This window comes from Triticum dicoccoides, chromosome 2A, assembly GCF_002162155.2.
Source record: "Triticum dicoccoides isolate Atlit2015 ecotype Zavitan chromosome 2A, WEW_v2.0, whole genome shotgun sequence".
NCBI lineage: Eukaryota > Viridiplantae > Streptophyta > Magnoliopsida > Poales > Poaceae > Triticum > Triticum dicoccoides.
The window spans coordinates 716,296,141-716,303,895 of NC_041382.1; the positions used below are offsets into that span (position 1 = coordinate 716,296,141).

A 7,755-nucleotide genomic window follows, 5' to 3' on the forward strand; every position below is an offset into this window, starting at 1 on the left:
GCTGCGCGTGGCCCTATGGCCTATGCGTGCGGTGTGTGTGTGCTGCTGCTTGTTTCTCAACCTGAAGCCCAGCCTTTGACTTGTTGCTCACCAATAGCCTCGGTAAATACCCCTGGTGGGGCCCCCTGGACTTTGGGGGCCCGGGGCGGCCGGCCCTGATGGTACTCAAGGAAGGAGACGATGGAGGATTCAACGGTGCAGGGACGCCAATCATACGGACGCGCGGCGACCGGCCGAAATTTGGGCGGGTCGACCGGCGCCTAGAATACTACAAATAGGATTAGGCTTTGTGCTCGTAACAACTTGCTCCCTCTTTGTTTTTCTCATCAGTCTTCCAATTTTTTTATTGCAAAGAAAATCTTTTTTATTGAACTGGCAAAGAAAATCTTTCATGTAACGAAGAAATAAAATGGCATACATAATGGGAAAAAGGACAGGTTACGTATGTGTCACATGGACATGTAACTGCGTGCAGCCGACCACCGCCGTCGAGGGCAGTTGCGTGCTTCAGAGTTAAGAAGCTGAGGCCCGGGAACAAATCAAATCCGATCCGAGTCGGTTTAGGCAATTTGATCGACCGAAGACGGAACACGGAGTAATCATCCTGCTGTTATAAGATGCTGCCCGGTGCGCGCATCGCTGCTCCCCCAGACCGGTTGAAGCGCGCGAGATGGCCCTAGCAGACGTCGATGTCGAGATCGGGGGACTGCCGGCGGAGCACCGTCTGCGGATCATCGGCGACGGTTCCGTCGACGACGACGGCAAGCCCAAGAGAACGGGAACGGTATGGACGGCGAGCGCGCACATCATAACGGCGGTGATCGGCTCCGGCGTGCTGTCCCTGCCCTGGTCCATGGCGCAGCTCGGCTGGGTCGCCGGGCCGGCCACGCTCGTCGTCTTCGCCGGCGTCGCGTACTACACCTCCGTGCTCCTCACCGACTGCTACCGCAGCGGGGACGCCGTCGCCGGGAAGAGGAACTACACCTACATGGAGGCCGTCGAGTCCTACCTAGGCAGCGGCCAAGTGTGGTTCTGCGGCCTCTGCCAGTACGTCAACCTCGTCGGAACCGCGATCGGGTACACCATCACGGCGTCGACCAGCGCCGCGGCTCTGTACAAGGCCAACTGCTTCCACAACGGCGGCCACTCCGCCGACTGCGGCGTGTACACCACCATGTACATGGTCGTGTTCGGGGTCTCCCAGGTCGTCTTCTCCCAGCTCCCCAACCTCCACCAGATGGCGTGGCTGTCGATCCTCGCCGCGGTCATGTCCTTCTCCTACTCCACCATCGGCGTTGGCCTCTCCTTGGCGCAGACCATATCAGGCCCTACCGGCTAGACGACCATGGGTGGCACTGCCATTGGGGTAGACGTTGCAAGTTCGGCGCAGAAGATATGGCTGACACTGCAAGCGCTCGGCAACATCGCATTCGCCTACTCGTACTCCATGGTCCTCATAGAAATCCAGGACACGGTGAAGGCGCCTCCGGCCGAGAACAAGACGATGAGGAAGGCGAACCTCATGGGGGTCTCCACCACCACGGCCTTCTACATGCTCTGCGGCTGCCTGGGCTACGCCGCCTTCGGCAACGCGGCGCCCGGGAACATGCTCACCGGCTTCGGCTTCTACGAGCCCTTCTGGCTTAACTTCGCCAACGTCTGCATCGTCGTGCACCTCGTCGGCGCCTACCAGGTCTACTGCCAGCCCATCTACGCGGCCGTGGAGAGCTGGGCCGCGGCACGGTGGCCGGAATCGGACTTCGTCGTCCGCCGGTACCATCCCTTCGGTGCCGGCAAGTTCAGCATCAACATGTTCAGGCTGGCGTGGAGGACGGCGTTCGTCGTCGTGAGCACAGTACTTGCCATCTTGCTGCCCTTCTTCAACGACATCCTTGGCCTCCTCGGCGCGCTCGGGTTCTGGCCGCTCACTGTGTACTTGCCCGTGGAGATGTACATCCGGCAGAGCAAAGTGAAGAGGTCCTCGTGGAAGTGGGTGGCGCTGCAGAGCCCGAGCTTCGTGTGTTTCGCGGTGACGGTGGGCGTGACTGTGGCGTCCGTGCAGGGGATCACCCAATCGCTCAAAAACTATGTGCCGTTCAAGACCAAGTTGTGAACAGATCGAAGAGCTTAGTTTTTTTTTAGATTGTGCAAGCCAACGCGCGTGGCGCTACTGGGGTAGCACGGCCAACATGTGGCTCTAGCGAGGGTCCACCACGTCAGGAATACCTAAGGGCGACGGGGAAGGCGATCGCGAGGCGATTGCTAGGCCGCCGCTAGGGTTAGGTTTTTCCACACGGGGGTGAGATTGGATCTCCGGTGACTGCTCGAACGGCGACGGCGCTGTTCCCATGGTAGATCGGTGAGGGTTTTCAGGAGCGCTCGCGTGGTGTGGCCATGGCGGCGAACGGGATCAGAGGGGAGACCACGGCGAGTCGGGAGGCCACCCCCCGCAAGCATATGACGACGGCGTCTGCGCCGGCGGCAGCAGGGGATTCAACGGCCCGGGGTGCTTCGGCGTCCCTGGCTGATGGCAAGACTACGGCGGAGGCCGCCAGCCTCTCGGAGAGCTTTGGAGGACTGGTTCTGACGGACAAAGAGCGACAAGGATTCATCTTCTCAGATCCAGGTATCCAAGCGAAGACGGTGAAGTGGTCGGCGGTGGGAAAAGTTTTCTCACCAAGGCCTCTGAACAAAACTGCACTGGAAAGGGCGATGCCACGAGTGTGGGGATTGCATAAGGAGGCAAAGTTTAAGGATATCGGGAATAACATCTTTGAGGTGAGGTTTGGCAGCGAAGGTGATTGGCGTCATGCACTCAATAATGGCCCGTGGCAATTTGATTTCCATGTGCTCGTGTTAAAGGATTATGTGGGAGATGTTCGTCCTTCGGAGATGGTCTTTGATACGGTGGAGATGTGGGTGAGAGTCCCAGATCTGTCGTTAGATATGAGGACGGAATCATTTGGGAAAGCTTTGGGAGATTGGTTGGGAGAAGTAGTTAAGGTAGATGTTGAGAAGGATGGTTTTGCTAAAGGGAAGTATCTTAGAGTGCGGGCGAAAATCTCGATCTTTGAGCCCTTGATCCGCCGTGCCCGGCTAAGGACCTCACTGGAGGACTTGGAGGGGACGTGGTATGATTTTACCTATGAAAAGATCCCGCACTTTTGCTTTGATTGTGGTAGACTTGTGCATGGCAAGGGCGGGTGTGAGCCACCAGTGGATCGCTCAAGTCAATGGGGCCTCTGGCTTAGAGCTTCACCAGGAAGAGGCTCTTCATCGCTGAAGGAGAATTCACATGTTGGGGCGTCCAGTTCTTTTACCAGTGGGGGCTCACGTTCTGATGACAAGGATAAATCGCAGTACAGTCAAACTCCTGCTCGGGAACAACCTGTTAAAAGGAACTTAAACGAGACATTTTCACAATCGGCAAACTCTCGCACTGGTGGAGTAACGCTGAAGGAGCAGAGGGAGGTGAATAGCCCAACAAAGAGAGCTTCACACATGGAGGATATGCACAACAGTAACCTGAGAAGGAAGTTGGAGCAGAAAAAAGAAAAAGAGCTAAGGGCTGAATTAACTAGACGACAAGAAGAGGGGAGGAGTGGTTCCCCACGCAGGGAACAGGGCCATGCAACAGCAAAACTGGACGTGGGGCAGCGCGGGCCGGCTACAGATGGGGCCTGGCGCCATACAGGCGCGTATCGCGAGGCGGACAGCCATGCAGATCGTGGGGCGGAGGTGAGGCACCATTCGACTTCCCATGCAGATGATCGGCTTGACCGGGCGGGTCGCGATGATTTCTTCAGCCGTGTTTCGCCAGGTCAGAGTGACAGGATTCGAGGTAGATATATCCACAGGCCAAGGTACCAGGGTGAAATGGAGAGAGGCTCACACATTATAGAGAGAAGGAGTCAGGAAGAAAGCGTCCTCCAAAACAGGTGTGGGTAGCCAAAGGTGACCCGGATAGAATGATTCATCATGATACGTTCATCAGAGAGACGAGGCAGAAGACACCTTCTGTTTTTGATCGTGTGGAAGACCCTAAGGCATCGGCGGTCCCCGCAGGGCGGGGCCACCGGGACTAATGAATTGCTTGGCCTGGAACTGTCGAGGACCGGGGTTGGACTTGATAGTAGGCGAACTTCGGGACCTCATACGGTCACACAACCCAGCGGTGGTTTTCTTATCAGAAACAAAAAAGAGTGCGAAGGCTATGGAGAGATTGAAGTGGAGACTTGCGTTTAGAAGCGGAGTGGCTGTGGATTGTAATGGGAAGAGTGGAGGGCTTGCATTATGGTGGAGAGAGCATATACAGGTCACTATCAGGCCATGGTGCCAGTACTTTATTGATGCTAAGATTACCTCAGATGGGCATACTTGGAGATTCACTGGAATCTACGGGAGCCCAAAACGGAGTTGAGGAAGAAGACTTGGGATGCGATTCGATATCTAAGGTCCCAGGATGAGCTACCATGGCTATGTGTGGGGGACTTTAATGAAGTTCTTGTAAGATCAGAACAAAGTGGCGGCAACCCGAGGAGTTTTGCACAAATGCAAGCGTTCAGTGACTGCCTAGCTGATTGCGGTTTGGCGGACTTGGGCTTCTCGGGCTATCAGTTTACAAACAAGCAAACCAGGACAATGTACAAGTCAGGCTGGATAGGGCAACCTGCACCGGTGATTTTATGGGTTTGTTTCCAGGCACGGCCGTGGAGAACATTCTCACGGAGGAATCTGATCACATGGTAATCCTGGTGCGAGTTAGGGATATGGAGACAATGCAACCAAGGGGGGACCGCCCCTTTCGGTTCGAGGAAATGTGGCTGCGGCACGAGGGCTACGAGGCGATGATGCAGCAGACTTGGGAGCATGTGCGGGGGCAAAACCAGTCTCCCGAAGCGGTGTGCTGCAGGCTACATGAAATAACAAAGTCGCTGCGAGGATGGGGGCGCACGGTCTTTGGGTCAGTTAGGAGGCAAATCCAAAGGCTAAAAACAGACTTGCTGGATGCAAAAGAGCGCGCCCTAGTCACTGGACTAACGACGGAAGTGCGTGATATTGAGGGTCAGCTAAAGGAAGTTTATGAGAGGGAGGAGATTATGCAGAAACAATGCTCACGTGTAGACTGGCTCAAGGCGGGGGACCGGAATACCCAATACTTTCAGAACCGGGCCTCCCATCGGAAGCGAAAGAACACGGTGAAGGCGTTGAGGCAGGAGAATGGTACGAGGTGTACGGATGATGATGGCATGCGGGAGCTGGCGGCTTCATTCTATGAGCATCTATTCGCATCGGAGGGATCCACCCAGCCAGAGAGGCTACTAGATCTTTTTCACCCTGTCATTTCTGAGGAGATGAATGCTAAGCTGACGGCTCCTATTTCAGATGATGAGATTGAGCGGGCACTATTTCAAATGGGGCCTACGAAAGCTCCCGGACCGGAGGGCCTACCTGCCTTGTTTTATCAGAGACACTGGTCTCTGTTAAAAGAGGACGTGTGTGTAGCAGTTAGGGGATTCCTATCAGGGGAAGCTACTCCGGATTCGTTTAATGACACCGTGATAGTGATGATACCGAAAGTGAGCTCACCGGAGCTGATGTCTCAGTTTCGGCCAATAAGCTTGTGTAATGTGCTTTATAAGATTGCCACTAAAGTTTTGGCTAATAGGCTCAAGAGGATCTTACCGGTGTTGATTTCTGAGGAACAGAGCGCCTTTGTACCGGGGAGGCTCATGATGGATAATGTTTTAGTGGCCTATCAGTGCACCCATGCCATTAGAACGAGGAGGAGGAAGACTCCGTTGTGTGCAGTGAAGCTAGATATGATGAAGGCGTATGATCGAGTTGAATGGATCTTCCTAGAGCATATGTTGTTTAGATTTGGTTTTGACCAAAGGTGGGTCCAGATGATTATGCGATGTGTCACCTCAGCTCGTTTTTCTGTGAAACTTAATGGTGGCTTCTCGAGACCTTTCCTCCCATCCAGAGGACTATGACAGGGTGATCCTCTTTCACCATATCTTTTCCTGTTTTGTGTGGAGGGTTTTTTTGCTCTACTAAGGGCTGCACAGAATGAGAATAATATCAAGGGGGTGTCGTTCGGGAGCACTGGCCCCCATGTCACTCACCTTCTTTTCGCGGATGACAACATTGTCTTTCTGGAGGGGAACCGTGGCAATTTTGAGGCGTTGAGGTACATTCTTCGAGTTTATGAGGAAGCCTCAGGACAAAAGGTAAATCTTCAAAAGTCGTAGGTGTTCTTTGGTAAAGGATGTAGAGATGCAAGTAAGGCTGAATTACTTGGAGTGATTGGTATCAACTCTGAAGCTTTGAGTGAAAGGTACTTAGGACTACCAACACTGGTTGGTAAGTCCAAAGAGGGGACGTTTAAATATGTTAAAAGAGAGCTCTGCGGGGAAAGTAACAGGATGGAAAGGGCAAGGGCTGTCAAAAGCGGCAAGGGAGGTCCTAGTCAAGTCGGGACTCCAAGCCACACCAACGCTCACCATGAGCTGCTTCCAACTCACCAAGAAAATGTGTCGGAACCTGACTTCTATATCGTCTAACTTCTGGTGGGGAGAAGCAAATGGGGAGAGGAAGGTGCACTGGCTTGCATGGAAGAAGATGTGTAGGGCAAAGAAAGAAGGGGGAATGGGCTTTCGGGATCCAACAGCTTTTAACCAAGCTCTGCTAGCCAAACAAGCCTGGCGCGTGCTGCATTACCCAGATTCTTTGTGTGCTAGAGTGCTCAAGGCAAGGTATTTCCCCCATGGATCAATCTTGAATGCCACCTGCCCTGTCGGCGGCTCGTTCACTTTCAGAAGTATTATTCATGGTCGGGAGCTATTGCGTGAGGGACTAGTGTGGAGGATTGGTGATGGCACATCGATTAAAATCCACCATGATAACTGGCTCCCGCGCCAGGGAAGCCTCAAGCCACTTGGGCAGCAGTATATTACAGGGATCACTCATGTGCGCCACCTCCTGAATGAATCCGGTGTTGCATGGGACATGGCCAAGGTGGAAAGGATGTTTACTCCTGGGGATGCGGAGGATATAAAGCAGATTGTGATAGGTGGACCGAATATGAGGGATTATGTGGCATGGAACTTCACCAATAATGGACAATTTTCAATCAAGTCGGCATATCATCTCCGCATGAGTTTAAGTGGTGTCAAGACCGGATAGCTGGGTTCTTCGATGCCGAGCAGGGAGCATAAATCATGGATGTCACTGTGGGACACTAACGCTCCGGGGAAGGCAAAGATCCATGCATGGCGCCTCTTGAAGAATGGGCTGGCTGTTGGCTCCGAGCTTCATCGGCGTCGTATAAAGCCAGGATTTTTTTGCTGTGCATGTGGACGCGAAGAGACGACGTATCACTGGTTCTGGGAGTGCCCTCATTCAGCGATGTTTTGGAAATGCCTGTGTGAAGATAAGGGCGAGCCGGTGATGCTGCCGCCGATGATGGATGGCTCGCTTAATAGCCTGGTTTATTGGCTGAAGGGCTGGTTTGCCGACGCGGGAGCAGCAGAAAGAGAGACGATGATTCATGCACTCTATGGTCTATGGTGCGCAAGGAATGAAACGCGCGATGGGAAAAGAATTCAGGACGCTCGTGAGCTAGCTGAGAAAGTGCACACACACATACAAGAGTGGCGCCAAGTTCATATGGAGGAGCGGAGGACCAACGAAACAAGGAGACCGGACAAGTGGAAGCCGCCGGAGCCCGGGTGGATAAAGGCGAATGCCGAC

At 53.9% G+C, this 7,755-nt stretch overlaps 1 pseudogene; it reads left to right on the plus strand.

Annotated features, from left to right (window-relative positions):
* The first annotated feature begins 670 nt into the window (after positions 1-670).
* Positions 671-2,113, plus strand: LOC119358170 (annotated as a pseudogene).
* The last annotated feature ends 5,642 nt before the right edge of the window (positions 2,114-7,755 follow it).